This window comes from Strongylocentrotus purpuratus, unplaced genomic scaffold (assembly GCF_000002235.5).
Source record: "Strongylocentrotus purpuratus isolate Spur 01 unplaced genomic scaffold, Spur_5.0 spur5_scaffold_9, whole genome shotgun sequence".
NCBI lineage: Eukaryota > Metazoa > Echinodermata > Echinoidea > Camarodonta > Strongylocentrotidae > Strongylocentrotus > Strongylocentrotus purpuratus.
This window is the reverse complement of record NW_022145615.1, coordinates 6,150,727-6,168,959: the sequence shown is the minus strand read 5'-3', so window position 1 is coordinate 6,168,959 and position 18,233 is coordinate 6,150,727.

Sequence of the window (18,233 nt, the reverse complement as noted above, 5' to 3'; positions counted from 1 at the left end):
ATCCTTAATAATCACAGGGTTGTAAACCAGTATCTACCCATATAATAGCTTAACTACCAAGTAAATACCAACATGAAAAACATGCAGCTGGTAAATACACCTGGGAACAACCAATGTATTAAAATTTGGATTTAGGATAAGAATTATCCGCATAACCTTCTACTATGCGCCCTTTTCACTCTGTTTATTTTCATCTTTCTTAGTCACACAGAAAAGAAATGCTTGACAATCTATTCCTTTGAGGATTTTGAAGCAACTAAAATTTCAATTTCACCAATTGATGGACGTGTTCTAAGAATATTAAATTTCACAGATAAACAAAAAGATAACATTCTTAAGACGCATGTAGTTCTAAGCTTAAATACTCCTTAAACATAAGGACATTTGACTTGGCAACAGCCCTGAGAAAAAAAAAGCAATTAAATTTGACTAAGAATAAGAGTTATCCATTTACATTCCAATACTCTCCGAAACTACCTCTTTTCTTTTCTTATTAAAGAGATATACATTTCACCTAACCAACAGTCTCACAATAATAACTACAGACCCTTGGAATTTGCATGCATATAAAAAAGTTTTTTTTTTTCTTCTTCTTCCTTCCCTCTCCCCTAGAACTGTCAAATAGATTTTCCATTGAGAGAACAAAAGCATTTCCAGTATGCTAATAAGTGTATTGCTTCTCCTGACATAATATATAAGTACACCTGGGAACAACCAATGTATTTAAATTTGGATTTAGGATAAGAATTATCCGCATAACGTTCTACTATGCGCCCTTTTCACTCTGTTTATTTTCATCTTTCTTAGTCACACAGAAAAGAAATGCTTGACAATCTATTCCTTCGAGGCTTTTGAAGCAACTGGAATTTCAATTTCACCAATTGATGGACGTGTTCTAAGAATATTAAATTTCACAGATAAACAAAATTATATTCTTGAGACGCATGTAGTTTTAAGCTTAAATACTCCTCAAACATAAGGAAATTTGACTTGGCAACAGCCCTGAAAAAAAAAGAAGCAATTATTTGACTAAGAATAAGAGTTATCCATTTACATTCCAATACTCTCCGAAGCTACATCTTTTCTTTTCTTATTAAGGAGTGATGCATTTCACCCAATCAACAGTCTCACAATAGAAACTACAGACTCTTGGAATTTTCATGCATATAAAAAAGGTTTTTTTTTTTTTTTTTTTTTTTCCCTGTCCTCTAGAACTGTCAATAGATTTTCCATTGAGAGAACAATGATATTAGGTGCACAGAAGCGTTTCCAGTATGCTAATAAGTGTATTGCTTCTCCCAACATAATAGATACAAAATGCTGATCTACTTTTGATCTGCTATAGCCTATAGAAGGCATGATGTACATAAATTACAACCAAAACTGTTAAAGTAGATATTCATTGATTTTAAATCTAGCGTTATTTTCATTATTGCAAAGTTGAAACTTTGATTCGACAAGGTTATCAAAATTCAATGCTTGGAAACATTCGAAGTAATGATTATTATAAGTTACAAAACGCTTAAATACAGCCCCGGCATAGCACCTGAATAGCTCTCCGAACGCTGCTGAGATGTGTGAGATCACAACAGGGACATGATTTGCACAAGCAGACGATGTCCCATGACATCTCACACATTTTCAGTGCCTGTGTTTTCATCTGCTCTTGAGTTATTTCTCTTACTTCACTACCGTCAGGCTAAATGTATAATCTATTGCCTCACTCTAAACCCCGCGCATGGTTATATTTTGATGACAAATGCAGCGATACAAAAATAAAGGAATCTGTCGCTTGTAAACAAAATTAGACGCCATTGTATATTCAGCTGCACACACCGGGGTATGTTCGGCGTTTCAAGAGGGAACACATGCCGTCCTTAATATAAATCCGGGGGCTTTTCAATTTGAAATTCTGGTTTATTTGATTGTTAATTAACCCCTATCCTGAGTATTTACAAGCAAAAGATTTTAGTTATCAGAATCAGGTCATGTCCCCTTTTGATCGGTTTGACATGCCATTACATTTATATACACTTAACTCATTATAATTTGAGAAATAATAGCTTTGCAATTATGTTTATTCTTTATGGGATGTCGTCTGCTTGGGCAGTATTGGTCCCTGTTATGACGTCATTAAAACATCGTTATTTTCCTGGCGAATCTCTCGTATATCCCAGCTGCTATGGAGGTGGTTGTATTTTTATTTTTATAATTCACCCGATATGAAGCTGACCTCAAACTTATACGATGGCCATCTGTTAGCTTACCAGTTTCTAGTGATACATTAGTTGACATATTTGTGATTTTCTTTGAATTTCACCTTTAAATACTCTCAGTTCTATATATCAATTTTGTTTTCAGACTCTCATCTTTTCTTTATCTTCTTTATCTTCTCCCTCACACTGTTTTAGAGACTGCATCCTTTTCCATCATATTCCTTTACTTACAATAATATTACAATGGTTACCTATCATTAAAGCTTTGGTTAACATAACATTTCTTCACTCAAGGCAGTCAATCAGACTGCAAGTTATATAAAAGACATATCAATCACAACTTATTATTGAACATGTGCCTGCCTTACGTAGCATCAAATGCAGTTAGGGGTTTAAACTAAATACCCCAAAACTGGGCACGCTGTGAGATAAACCTCAATTATCTTTACCACTTTCATAAATAGAGAGTAACTCTATACTGATATGAAACTGGCATGATAAATTTGCCAACATACTCTAGTGAGATACATTTTATGTATATCATTGGTCTTCTTTTCTTTTCAATCTCTTTTGTTTTTATAATTGTACATCTTGCATCTATGTTCCCCTAGGGGCAGACAAGAAGGGAAAAAAATATGCATTTGGTCTAAAAGCTTGACCTAATATGAACTCACTGATTGATATGAACTCAAATTGATTATAAAAAAAAAAGAATTTATATCAATCATTTGTTTTTACTCTGTTTTCGTCTGCTACACAGGGACGTAGAATAAAAACCAAAATACCCTTTTCAGTTCTCTATATAAATTTCTGTTTTTAAGCTTTTGGAATTTAAAAAAAAAAAAAATCCTTTTATCTTCAACATTTCTTTACATGGTTCAGGTGCTACCACAGTCATTTTCTTCATAAAGTAATATCGCACTACATAATTCCATTAAACTTTAGTAACATGACCTTACTTCAGTCAGAACAGTCACTCGATTTTGAAAAAAAGAATTACATATTATAATAGCACATCACAACATGATATTAAGCAAGTATCTACCTTATCTGAAAACAAATGCAGTTAGGGTTTCTAACTAAGTGCAACAAAACAGGGAAGTAGTGGAATATACCTCAAATTTTCTAATATCAAAACCTGTTTAAGACTCATTTTTCTTTCTTTCTTTCTTTTAAGCCTAAGTCAACCAGACATTACTCTATTCAGATGCCATTCTTGCCAACTGAAATTCACATTATATAAGACAAGCTTACCATTTTCTAGCAGGTGCCTGCCTTAAATATAGCCTCAAATACAATATTGGTTCCTAAATAAATTCAACCAAAACTGTAACACCTATGAAATAGACAAAAGCTGTATATCAAATCCTATTTTCATACTCTTCAAAAGAAAACAAGTTAGCATATAGTAGACAGTTCAAGACAGAAAAGTTATATGTAGTCTGTTCCTCTCTTGTCTAGTTACTACAATGTTATCTTTCCTGTAGTTTTCCTTTTTCTTTATGTAGTCTGCTTCTCTTTTCTATAATTTCTTCATCTGCATCTTTCTTGTAGCTTTTATTTTCTTCTGATAAACATCATTCATCTCTTGCCTGTACGCCTGTGATAATATTTCTTTTCAGCTTTCTTTCATTTCTATCATGTTTTCCTTTTTCAAAGATATTGTTATTGGTTCTATATCTTATTTGATGGCTTCTTACCTAATTTATTACGCAACTGGAAGTAGCTGGATTGGCCTTTCTTGATGCTCTGGCTGAGGTTGCGGCTGCTGGTCACGCTGTCCGGGAATCGGTCCGGAAGTCGGCCTGGGGGTCTGCCCGGGATTTGGTCCTCTGCATTTTTCCAAGAACTCGGCCTGCTTATCAATGGGTAAATAAACCCTATCTACGAAGAGCTTCGAAGGCTCCGTTCTGGAGAAGTAAGCCAGTTTTCCGGCTCCTCTTGCCACTTTCAGAACTTCCATCTGAGCTTTCCTTTTCTGCCTGATTCGGATTGGTAGGTCTTCTGATATATACATCTTTGAGCCTTTTAAATATTTAGCGTTGCTCATTATCAGCTCCCTATCTCCGTAATAAACAAAACGGGCCTTTATTGGCCTCGGCCGCAAAGTCGAGGCCAGTCGATGTACTCTTTGGTATTTCATTTCCTTCACCAACTCCGGGTCCATCTTCAATTGATCCTTATGGAACTTTTGCAAGGTCTTTCTAACATCTTCTCCACCAGGCCCCTCGGCTGACGCCTCTTCAGGTACACCAATAAATACCAAGTTCTCTCGTCAATTATACGCGTTCAACCTATCTATTTCCTCCTCCAAAAATTCTTTGTCATCCTTCATTTCCTTCCTTAGCGTCGGAATTGTGTCCTTAATCACTTTCTCTATGTTGTTTGCGTTAAAAGTGACTGAAGCAATGACATCAGATATTTTGGATTCTATTTGTCTCATCTCTGTTGTAATTCTATTCTCCAGTCCACGACACTCTTCATGAATTTTGTCCCACATCTTATTCATATGGATATCCAGTCTCTCGTCAAGAAGCTCTAAATCTAATCCATACCCTTGCTGGTCCTTGGCCTTCGACTGGGCGGGCCCTTCTGGGCTTGAACGCTGGCGTTTTTGTTGTTTATGCGCCATGTGTGCATGCGCACGTAGAATTGGAGAGAGACAACAGTAAGCTTATGGGAGGAGCGGAGCGGATAAAAGGAACGTCTTCACATCGATCTGTTACTCTTGGTAATGATATGGCTAACGAATTTAATGATTTTTTTTGGGTGAATATTGGTCCTTCATTGACACAAAATATACATGATCCTCAGTTTTGTAGTAAGAATAACAATGTGCAATATTTGATGGAATCCTAAATCTGCCTTTTTCACTCTAATATCAGCGAAAGAAATTATTGATATCGTTTGTAATTTAAAGAATCGATCAAGTACTGGTTTTGATGAAATTGATGTATCGATTACGAAAAGAGTGATTCATTTAATTTGTTATCCACTATGTGATATTTTAAATTTTCAATGAGTATGGGTATTTTCCCAGACGGGTTAAAAATAGCAAAAGTGATACCAGTTTTTAAAAATGGATTGTCTGATTGTTTAAATAGTTATCGACCTATTTCTGTACTGCCTATATTTTCTAAAAAATTTGAAAAATTTCTTTTTAATCGACTTCTAAAATTTGTTGATCAGTGCAATATTGTTACGGCCCTCCATCTTAGAACGGGTCCTGGATGCTGGGGGCTGGCCTGTCCCTTGCCTCTATCACCGTCATCTGACGAAGAATTTGCCATCCTGAATAATGCGAGCGGTTTCTATTTGGCTTGTAGTTTAGAGGCCCGGACGTGGCTCCGTTTTCCCAAAATATATGGGTGTGGAGATGAGAGGTGTATTGGATAGCTGGACGTGTATTCTCTATGAGAGGGTTATATTACATCAGTCTATGGAGACTCAACTAATTACATGTTATGAAACGATGGATTGTTTAACTGTATACTTTAATAATACAAACATAAGTCAACATCTCCAACACGTTATCATAGTTAACACCGACACCGAATACCTGGATTAATCTCAACAAGTAGTAAAGGCAGGGATTGCCTTTTGTAGGAACTCTATTTCTCGCTTCCAATCCTTTTCCTTATTTTAGCTCAGTTGGAGCAAAGCGGAGAGTTCGCTATCTTTCCAAGACGAGAGCCAGCGTCGAGGTGACGGAATCTCCGTGAAATATTGCTATTTATAGCTTCTGAGAAGCTCTGAGAGCTGCTTTACGCATGGTGCGTCCGTAATCGCGCTCTGAGCCCTTACGCCCCAAAAGCTTACTACGCCCTCTACGTTTTCTGCAAGATAACTAATTGTTATTGACTGGTTCGTTACAATATTGACAGAAAGCCAGTATGGATTTCGTCCAGGGTACTCTACATCCTCTGCTGTAGTTGAGCTGATTTATAAAGTTACCAATGCTCTTGATAAAAAGAAAATTTTAATTGGTTTGTTTCTTGATTTAAGTAAGGCCTTTAATACTCTAGACCATTCAATTCTTTTTCATAAATTAGAAAATTATGGTATTCGTGGTATTCTTTTATATTTATTTAACTAATCGTAAACAATTTGTAATTGTCAATGGTAATGAGTCTTATTTGAGTGCTGTAGGATGTGGAGTGCCCCAGGGATCCATTCTTGGTCCACTTTTATTTCTCATTTATATGAACGATATTTGTGCATCATCTCAAAAGTTGGAATATATTTTATATGCCGATGATACCAGTGTCTTTTTATCCTATAACAATATTGATAATTTGATTCGTGATTTTAATGAGGAATTATTGAAAATAAATTCGTGGTTGATCTCTAATAAATTAATTGTAAATACTAAAAAAAAACTCATTGATTGTTGTAGCTCCCCGAAATTTTTAGGTGTAACAATTGATAGTAAATTATCTTGAAAGGAGCACATTGATGTTATCTGCACGAATATTTCTAAAGGTATAGGTATAGGTATTTTAAATAAAATTAAACATTTTCCTTCAAATATTTTGATTATGATTTATAATGCCATTATATCTCGTTATTTTAATTATTGTAACCTTGCCTGGGGATCCTCAACTCATCATGCAATGAGAAGATTATTATGCTTACAGAAAAGAGCTATTCGTTTAGTTTTACATGCCGATTATTTTGCTCATACTAAACCTTTATTTCTAAAATTAAAACTTTTGAATGTCCTAGATCTTTGTAATTATAGTTTTGCAATATTTATGTACTTGTGTTTTAATAAATTCATACCAATTAGTCTTTCCAGCAAATTTTGCATTACATTCATATAATACTCGAAGTTCATCTAATTTTCATTTAAATAAAATAAGACTAAATATAACTAAGAAATAATTTTTTTTTTTAAAGGGCCACAATTGTGGAATAATATACAATATACCTCAAAATAAAATCTAGTCCATCAATTAACGTTTTTAAAAGGAGATATAAATCATTTTTAATCCAACAAAATAAATAAGGATTGATTATGTACACGGTGTGGCTTTTGGTTTTGGGTTTGTTCCCCCCCCCCCCCCCCCTCTAGTAGGCTTTTTTCCCTCTCGCTCTCTTTCTCTCTCTCTCTCTCTCTATCTCTCTCTCTCTATATATTTATAGTTATCCCACTTTGCTTTGTCCTCTGCTTTTCCCTACCTCTCTCAACCAAACCAACTAGATGAATTAATAATAAGATAAAAGCCATTGCCACACGCTTAGTTTCAATCACCCCATTACTCAAGTTTCGATGTCCAAATGAATAATTATACTGTTATAAAGATAGCAACAAAAGATGCAGTGAACTGCTGCTGGTGCTAGCGCATTTAATATGCTTAGGTTACTTAGAAGTGTTGTATTTGTGTGGCTACAATTCTATTCCTCGAAATCAACTGCTACGAATGCTAACTTTTCATATCCAGGAGACTACAAGCATGTTCATGATGTTAGCATTGTGTATGTTTGTGATCATCACCAAGCCGATTTTGGTCACAATGGATACCGTGGAGAGTATTGTAAATATCTCCGGTTATGTGGGAACAACTATTGAACTGAGATGCTTTAATCGATCGATATCAGCCAACCTTCACGGGAAAACAACAGATGTTTTATGGATGTATCTGTTTCAAGACGAATGCGATGGTAACCCAACGTTTGTTCAGTTCGCCAGATGTGATCAAGGGTCTTGGAGCTATCTTTTAAAAGGACATCAATTGGAAGGCGATGATGACGCGTGTGACGATGGTCTTGCTTACATGAGAGCAACAGAACCAGGAAATTTCACTTACAAATGTCAAGAAATGTATAGAGGCGGCAAAGACCCCATTCAAGAAGTAATTTTCATGATTTCTATAGAAATCAATTCATCAATAGGACCGTGCCTTGCAAAATATGTGCCTCCATCACATAACCTGATCTTTGATTTTATCTGTATAACTTTTCATCAACGAGGCTGCCTTATGAAAGATGCAAATGATAGTGTACTATTCATTCAGCATAACGGCGTTCCGATCACTCCTGACATTACTCTGTCCAACAGGATAGTAGCCCGTATAAGGCTTGAGAACATCGGCTCCATATCCCAATACTACTGTGTCGATGAGAACCACTCGTCATCATGTGTAGTTGATAACGATACGCTCAGCAATCAAATAGGCATAACACCGATAGTAAACCTAGTTACAGAGGGAGGTGATGCTATCTTTGAAAGCGTTCTTAAGGATAGACATGAGGGAGATGTGAAATATGAGTGGAGACTTTCACGTCACATTGAGGTCTCCAGAATAGCAAGTACTATATCATCGACGTTGAAGATATCGGATGTCAAGTTTGAGGATGATGGTGTTATCGTGATGTGTATTGTAGATGTTAGTGAAACTTCTTTTTACTCAGAGGCTTTGTTAAGAATCCGTACTAAGGAAAGGTCTTCAACCACGGCATCATACTCATCTGAAGTTAAGACCAATCTACTTCGTTCTAAAATTAGTACTTCAACTATATCAACTGAATCACAAGACGTTAAAACTGAGTTGGAAAGCAGTGGTTCTACAACTAAGTCCTTACCGCCATACCCACCGCCATATTTGATATTAATTATTGTAGTCATTGTACTTTTTATTTGCACGCTGTGTATCCTTACTCTTGTTGCAGCAGCGAATTCAAAAACACGACAGCGGTGTAGACGGTTGACGAATAAAGACTCAAACATACAGGGTGCCATTGGGTTGACACGACTGGAATCAGATGCCAGGTCATCCCATTCACCCACAGCACATTCACCAACCCCGCGAAGACCATCCGCCGCGTCATCACCGCTTCCTCTTACTCCGTCACCCAAAGAGAGCTCTGAGCTATGTCCTGGAGCAATGTTCGGAGGACCTGAATCTTCGCATCAGCAGATAGACCATTCAGAAACCATGCCTTCACCCACAAGTCCTTGTCAGTCACCCCCTTTATCGGCCCTCTTAACGTCCGCACCTAATTGTTATCATGTGTATCAGAGTTTAGAAGATGAACATCGTCCCTTGTCTACTTCCAGTTTTGGTGCCACCTCAATGCCCAAATGCCCAATCAAATCAAAGTCTTCATCAACAAAGACGCCTAAGTCCGGAAAAAGTTCAACGACTCAGATTTTGCCTCCATATGAGATAAATCGTTCAGTTTCCCTCCCATCGAAAAAGACTTCTCATCATTCTTGCACGGGGTCGCCACTCATCCCTTTGACCAGAAAGGGGTCTGCAACCGACCAGCCCCTGCCCACTATTCCGAAATCACCAGGATCATATGATGAGCAAGACACTATCACGGAATCACGTTTGTCGATGGAATTGCCAGTGGCCGTCATCAAGCCAATGATCCACGGGTATGCGTCTATCCAGGACGACCAGCAGGTCCGTGGCGATGAACGGTTGTCAACGCCGGATACCTCTGGACTACATAGCCAATCTGCTACCACTTCAACCAATAACGTTCACAAGGGATATACTGGGTACACCTATGAAAATGAGAATCTTCGAAAAATTCTAGTTGATGGAGAAATTGAGAGTTCAAGAAGAGGTAGCAGTATGATTCCAGACTGCCATACATATGCCGTAGCAGGCAATGATGCTGATGAGAACATTGCTGGTATGTCGGCCAATTCGATATACCATACAATCGACCAAGAGAGGAGCGGTACACTTTTATCTGCAGATGGGCAGCCTGTCCAACGTGCTGACGATGCTACTTCTGCAAAAAGGGATAGTGTCTCATCCAATCGTCATATCTACGAAATCCCAGTAGATGATTTTGCTCAAGAGGTCAATAACCAGTCCGATTCAGCCGAGACTACGTTTTATTTCACACTCGAGTCTGAGAAAGATAGGAACTTCCAGGATGTAGCCATTGGGCAGTCAGCAACATAGGACTCAACAACCCGGGTACCTGAGCAACGCATGCAAAGCGTCATCAAGGAATCAAAGCAAAATGCTATTAAAGATCGTCAAGAAAAAGAAAGAAAGAAAAGACGAGCAACTTCGTAAAGATTCGGGTTGGTGGGGATAAAAACCTTAGACGATGTCAACTGTACATTTTGAAAATGTTGAAACACCATCGTCAACAAGATGGTCTGTATTGATGAAAGCCAACCCAATACAACAACAAACACGTTCTGTCAGATGTTATAAAACCCTCACACCGACGAGTTGTGGAATTGATGTAAAGTTCCAAACATTAGTTTGATAAAAATGTAGGCCAATTTGTGTAACGTATTTTGTGACTTTCTGTCCCATACGGAGACCGACTACACCTACGATTTCCGTGTACCTGATAATGGCATAAAAGTGATAGCCTTACTGAGCTAAGATGGAACCAAATATGAAGGGATGATACTTTGGATATAGATTATACATAATATTTCACGATACCTGTTAACTTATAGTTTACAAAATGATAACCTACATCGGGCATGCCCCATAAATTGAGCTATAATCAGTGTTTACATTTTGTTTCTTAAAGGCAAAATTCACCTACAATAATTTCTGGTCAAGTCTAATCGTGACGGAATGGTCTTTCCAGAGTATGGTATATACTTTGGATTTCATCTGACGTTTTGATAAAATCATACAAATTGATTATACGATATATTAACTAATGTGAAGTACGTTCACAATTACATATTAAAGTTTCCTATCAACCACCATTCATCAAATTTAGGAAATATTGAATGTTATGATATTTGTTTCGGAATAACACAGGAGGTCACTATTTGGTAATTCCGTATCAAGGCTATTTAGAATACAATATTTTATGAATTTGATTTATGGGTAATTGGAACCTGACCTGTTGTGGAAATACGTCATATAAATTTTTGTTCTGTTATGTCACTAATCTGTATATTAATAATGAAATATATCTTATCATTTGACAAATTACAAATCCTCTGAAAATGTAAATCCGTTTGCCCTTCTTGCAATAATTACGGCATTTACGGACACGGCTCATTTCGTTTATCATGTAAATAGTCATGGAGGTCACTTTTCGGTTATTCCGTAACAAAGTTTTTTCAAAATACAATATTTCATAAATTTGACGAATGTTTTATATGGACCTGAGCTGTGGTGAAATGTCAGTACCTCGTGTAACTTTGTAAGTTATATATCATTATATTTTACCTTTAAAAAAAAACGTTATTATTTAAGAAATTACAAAAACAATTGTGAAAATGTCATTCCGTAACGTTTGGATTTGACTTTCTCGCAATTATTACAGCAGTAACTGACATGTCTGATTTTGTTTATCATATCAATATTCATGTTAGATAACCTCAAAAACCGGGATTTTATATTCTTGGTATAAACATTTGGAAGAAGTTACAACACAATGGATTAATAAATAAGCCAAATTTAAAACCATGCCATGTGTTATGAATGTTTTTTTCTCTGAATTTCTCCGGTATAAAATTGTAAATATATTTGTAAAAGTACATGTAACTTCAAAGAAATGTGACATATTCGTGTTCCATAAATAGTACAATGCTTAACTTTATTTTTTTTTCATTCTAATGAAATTTAAAGGTACTCTGTCCCTTTTGCAGTCAACTTCAAATGCTGTAGAACTTTGCAGGAATTATGAATATGTCATGTATGTCCTATCTTTAACATTTAAACGTTAGCAATGTCCTAATATTCAAATTATGCAAGGAAACCAGTTTACTTGCTAGACTTCACTGTCAGACACTATTGAGTGACTGACTGGCTTATTTCTTCTTTGTATAACATACATGAAATGAGCTCTAAAGGGTAAATGATCATTTGTCTACATCAATAACCCACTTTTTGTGATGGCCAAAATTAAACTGATTGAATCCTTGCGCGGCATAAAACGAACGACCATTCGGTACAATGGTCTAAAAATCAAGACTCTTACTTATTGGCTCTATAGCTCCTAAGTCGATTTGACAACTAATACAGTAGTTGTTATTTCCCACTAAAAGACATTTTCAAGCCCCACCTTTTTTAGGGAAGTTCTAAATAAGTATTATCTTCAAATGCCGTTGGAATTTAACCTTTTCATTTTTTTGGCCTGCGAATGGGACATATTACCTTTAAGTTGCTTTGTCCAGGACGATTATGACCTTGTGATACCGTCTGGGTTAAGTACACTCTTTCGGATTTTCATATCATTCTCAATATTGATTATCGTCATATCAACTTTCACTTTCTGTACATTAAGGAAATTAATTATCACTAGCTTAGACAATAACGATATGGTTGAAATTACATGATCATCCATCATGAAGGCTTGTTGAGAATATGGTCGTATCATAATTTGCCATGGGGTTGTATTTTATGATCATTCTTCATTATGGCCAATTGTACATTATGAATTACTTTCATAAGTTCATAAAATTGTCGCACCATGCAAGAATACTTCACTTGTACGTATAAAGCCACGGTAATTAAAGCTTGAACAAAATAATACAAAGATAACTGGATATTGCAGGATCATTGTATGGGCTGCGTAATGATTATTAGGGTATGTTTTGGCTTTTACAAAAGGAGTTCTGATGCAAAGAAGATATTCATTCAATGCAAAACAGATTTTGTATTAAACACAATTGTTCAGAGCAGGACTAAGATAAATGAATATTGTATGGACTGCATTATATGACAAAGACTTAACAGATATGGGTTACTTAAGAGTTTTGAATTATATACATTATGTATAATGACTTTATTGTATGTAACATTTTTCATTCGCTTTAAAGGAAATATCGTGAATAAAAAATGTGTAAATATATGGTCACATTATCTTTTCAATTTGCATTAATAGTGTAGTATCTGAGTCCATTTTCCTGTCAGAAATATTTTTTGCCTGTAGCACATGAGGCGTCATTATGATGACGTAAGACTCCGTCAGCAACAAGTACGGCGTTCTTTGACGCACCATGTGAAGCTGTTAATTTCTACAACAAGTTTATAACAAAAAAACAGTGCAAACATTGCTTTGGATTGCTGGCGTACGGGCTTATTAGCGCAGATATGTAATGGCGCAATATAAATGACGCCTCGTCTGCAATAGACGCAATGCCCTTAGACTTACACATATGGCGTCATTAGCCTGACGCAGCTTGTCTTTTCTCTGGGGCGCCATCTAGTGCTAACATACAAGAGAGATTGCAATATGAACAATTCAAGCATTGCGATTAATCATCTGGCGCACGCACCAATTGCCTTCATATCATTTTGTTATGTGTCATTGTATACAAGAAACATTCAAGCATTAGGCTACTGCCTGAATACACGGGACGGTACAAGCCGGAAATGTATCTAAAAAGCAATTAAAATGTTCAGATATGGTGCGGTTAAATGTAAATGAATGGCAAGTGCGTGCAACAAATGACTTGTGCGTATTCACTGAGCTTTATGTTACAAGTAATTGTTTTGAAAGATACAAATCATACAATTTTTTTTTTTTTTTAAATTAAAAACAAACAAACGCGGTTTTGCCACGTCATGTCTGAACGGGCCTTTATGCAACCAGACGATAACGAGGAAACAGCTGGAAAACACAAGGCATGAAGAGGGAGCTGTCGGTGGAAATATATATGAGAAGTATAAAGAAAAAAATCATAATGATTTCCCATCTCAAAAACCTGCAGATGCTGAGAGGAATGTTAAAAGGTGATGTGACGTAGGGTTAGAGCGTATAGGGTTAGGGTTAGTGTCAGAGTTAGGATTAAGGTCATATCACGGTTATTGTTGTGTTTATGGTAACTGTCAGAATTATGATTAGAGTAAGGTTCACACTACATAAAGCCATCTTGGCCATTTGTTAACATAAAATGTATACTTTGAATGAATCCTAATTGAGAATTCAAACAGGCTGTTTGATTTATAATCGCATTAAAAATACATATAATAAAAAGCCAGGCAATATTTGACACGTATACATCAATGTACTGTTATTTATTTCAGTTAGCTACAACATGGGAAATAACACCTCGTTATAGAAGTCAAGTCTTTGTTAAATGAGTTTATACTTTCTCTTTCAGTTTTGATTAGAGTTATAGACAATAGACAATCAGTCTTGTTTTTACTTTTAATGAGCCATTAACAGTTCTTAAGTGATCGATCTTCTCTCTCTCTCTCTCTCTCTCTCTCCCACTCTCTCTCTCTCTCTCTCTCTTTCTCTCTCTCTTTCACTCTGTCACGCATACACGCAAATCTAAATTGTTGTTGTTGTTAGTGTGTTTGATTTTGCTCAGTATTACACATTATTGCAGAGAAACCTCCGAGCCAACGGTGCAGTCCGGTATTAAAGAAATTCACATTTGGTTGCCCTAATTTGCATCGACGGGGGTGGGGTGGGGGCGCGGGACGTTCCTTTTTTTCCAATCTCTCCCGAGTGCCATTTTGGTTATAAAAAAACAACAATGATATGGGAAGAATCGATACTGTCCAATCACACACCTCAATAGGTCCTACTGAACAAAGCAACATCGACACTCGAAAAGTGCTTTAATTTATACTCTCTCTCTCGCTCTCTCTCTCTCTCTCTCTCTCTCTCTCGCTCTCTCTCGCTCTCTCTCTCTTTCTCTACCCCCTCTCTCTCTCTCTCTCTCTCTCTCTCTCTTTCGCGCTCTCTCTCTCTATCTTTCTCTCCACCCCCTCTCACTCTCTCTTTCTCTCTCTCTCTCTGTCTGTCACGCATAAACGCATATCTAAATTGTTTTTCTTGTTAGTGTGTTTGTTTTTGTACGTTTGTTTTGGCTCATTATAACACAGAATTGCAGAAAAAAGTCCGAGCCAATGGTGAAGTCCAGTATTTTATTCAAAAAACTCACATTTGGTGGTCCTATTTTGCATCGACGGGTGGGATGGGGGTACGGCGCTGGACGTTCCCTTTTCTCCAATCTCTCTCCAGTGCCATGTTGTAGAATACAACGATCTATATGGGCAACAATAGGCCCTAGTGAACAAAGGAACACCAAATTGTATAATCTGTACATATTTTTTTTCCTCTTTCGTCCTGAATACGAATTATGGTTGAATAGATTCAATGAAAGAAACTGTCAAGGTTATTACAAACGCAGGTCGCAAAATAACTCATAACAATTAACATTTCGAGTAGTCTAGTCGCGCTTGCAGTTCAAAACCTATGGCACCCTAAATGCTGAGATCATAATCATACTCCGATAAATGATCAATCGCCATGGCCGGTCCGTCTTTTTTTGGCGATCTTAAGGAGATATACTCTATTGGCAAGTTGGTTTCAAGAATGAAGCGTGATGCAGACGATGGTGTCAGTGTATATCACAGATTCGTTCAAAATGTGGAAAAATTTCCAGAGAGGGTGGGGATAGTTTTCGAAGAGGAGTCTTACACTTACGCAGATATCTTCCACGCGTCCAGCCAGGTAACCCAGTGGATACTTCAACAGGGTGATCATTGGTCTCGGAACACTTATCATGAGACTGGGGAATCGGCCTCGGAAACGGCATCGAATGGATCAGCCGTCGTCGATCACAACGATGATGAGGACGATGTCGGAAGATGCGGGACAACCGTAACCGTTTTGATGCCGAACGAACCAGCGTTCGTGTGGCTCTGGTTTGCTTTGGTTCGACTTGGAATCACGTCGAGTCTTCTAAATCACAATCTGAAGCACGAAGCGTTGATGCACTGCATCAAAGTCAGCCACGCCAAAGCTCTTATCTTGTCATCTGGTAAGTTTCGTTTCTTTACAATCTGCAAGGGGGGCGGGAACCCATCTTCCATATTTAGCTGGATGTGATATGAGCAGAAAAATAGGTTGAGCAAAGTCCGATTAAATAACACAACCTGAAGGTTGTCCACTCCCGATAATTACAAACCAATTTCGGTATTATCCGTTGTAAACAATATTCTAGAGAAAGCTGTGCATTTTCAACCATGTGGTTTTCTAAACAAAGATGAAATATTGTATCCTAATCAGTCAGGCTTTCGTCCTCTTCACTCTAGTGCAACAGCTCTAATGAAATTGTAAACCAGTGGGCTTTGAATTTAGATAACAATAAGTTAATAGGTGTCGCTTTCATTGATTTGAGGAAAGCATTTTGACACTGTCGATCACGATATTCTGTTACATAAATTCACAGCCATTGGATGTTCTGATACTTGTATTCAGTGGTTTGTATCATATCTGTCCAACAGAGAACAGAGTTCCTCAAAAGTGGACATATCACCAGTCTTATAAATTGGAATCACCCTTGCTTTTTCAAGCCTTTTGGTACATGTCCTGTTGTAATTGACTTATTGATAATACATTGTTAAGGAGTCCACAATGATATGCTTTGACATTTTTAAAAGACGGCAACTTATTTCATCATCTCCGGTTGCTTTGTTCTCACTCATGTTTTTTCCCTTGATTATAATGATGACTAAAGAATATGAGACACATTTAAGTCATATAATTAATATATTTCATCGCATTTTCCCCTTTTTTGTTTTTTTATTTGTTTTGCTTTCTGACCGAGAACAACAACACGTCAAAAAATAAGAACTGTAACCCTGATTGAAACAAACTTTTAAGATTACCATGATTTTGTTTAAATATGATAAGCAAAACTTTACTTTACACACTAAGAAAAACTGGTGCAAGTATGCACCTTTAGGGGTGCAAACCGATGCAACAATAGCAGCACCTTTAGGGGTTAAATCCTGCACCCTTTTAAAGGTGCAATCCTGCACCCTTTAAAAGGGTGCCAGATTGAACCTTTTAGGGGAAATAGTACCCTTTATGGTTCATTCCTGCACCTCTAGGGGTGCAAACCGATGCAACACTAGCAGCACCTTTATGGGTTCAATCCTGCACCCTTTAAGAGGGCGCAAGATTGCATTTTTTAGGAGACATGTTCAATCCTGCTCCATAAGGGGTGCAAACCGATGCAACACTAGCAGCACCTTTAGGGGTTCAATCCTGCACCCTTTAAAAGGTACAATATTGCACCCATCATCGAAGAATACTGGTAAAATTTGCTCGTACACAAATACATAATAAACATGCATGATGTTTCTTGGTTAGTAATCATAATTATCTATTGCTAAACGTGAATGTAATTGTAACATGATCAGACAAAATAATCTATTGGTTAATGATTGCCAAAGGAAAATACAAATCACAAAATTGATGTGCATTGTCATAATTTGCTTAACAAAACATGATAAAAGTATTTTTATGCGAACACGTGGAAAGTAATCATGAATATGCATGCATATGCAAATTTTTATTTTGCACCCTTTTTTTTTTGGGGGGGGGTGCAAACTCTTATTTTGCACCCTTTTTTTGCACCCTTTTTTCTAAGAGTGTAGAGGGAGATAGACCGACGGTCACCGACACTTATTATGAAACAAATCAGTCATGTCCAAACTGGGGGGGGGGTAATGGGTAGAGTATATAAAAGAGGTGTCTTCATTATCAAAGCATACTGGCTGTACATTATACTTTCGAAGAAATAACAATGGTATTAAATTCGGAAATCTGAAAAATCATCATCTTCCTGAATTAACTTCTAAATAATGATAACAAATCACTAACAACCGGAATTGAAGTGCATTTACCTCTTTTAGTTCTAGTCATAATAAAAGCTGCGTCGACTACAAATATTTATTGTACAATCGCACTATAATACTGATGTTCTGACGTCACTACGATTCACTGAGGAAGCAGGAAATTCCTTGAAATTTACATTCTCTTAATCATATGACTAATCCGCTCCTCAGTCATTACAAATTTACTTGTTTGAATGTTTGTAACAAAATTAATGCTACTCCAATTTTTTTTCAAAATCGGATCGTATAGTAATAGAATCGGCGTTGTGTGCGGTGGGGTTTAGTCTGCTACAGTTTCAGAAGGGGCATATCTGGCATTATCAAAAATATGCGGGGGTAAACGCCAACGAGTTATTTTTATACAGTCCCTGAAGAAAATAGGTATATTCAAAGGTGCGTCACTATAGGCATATGTCTTAAAACA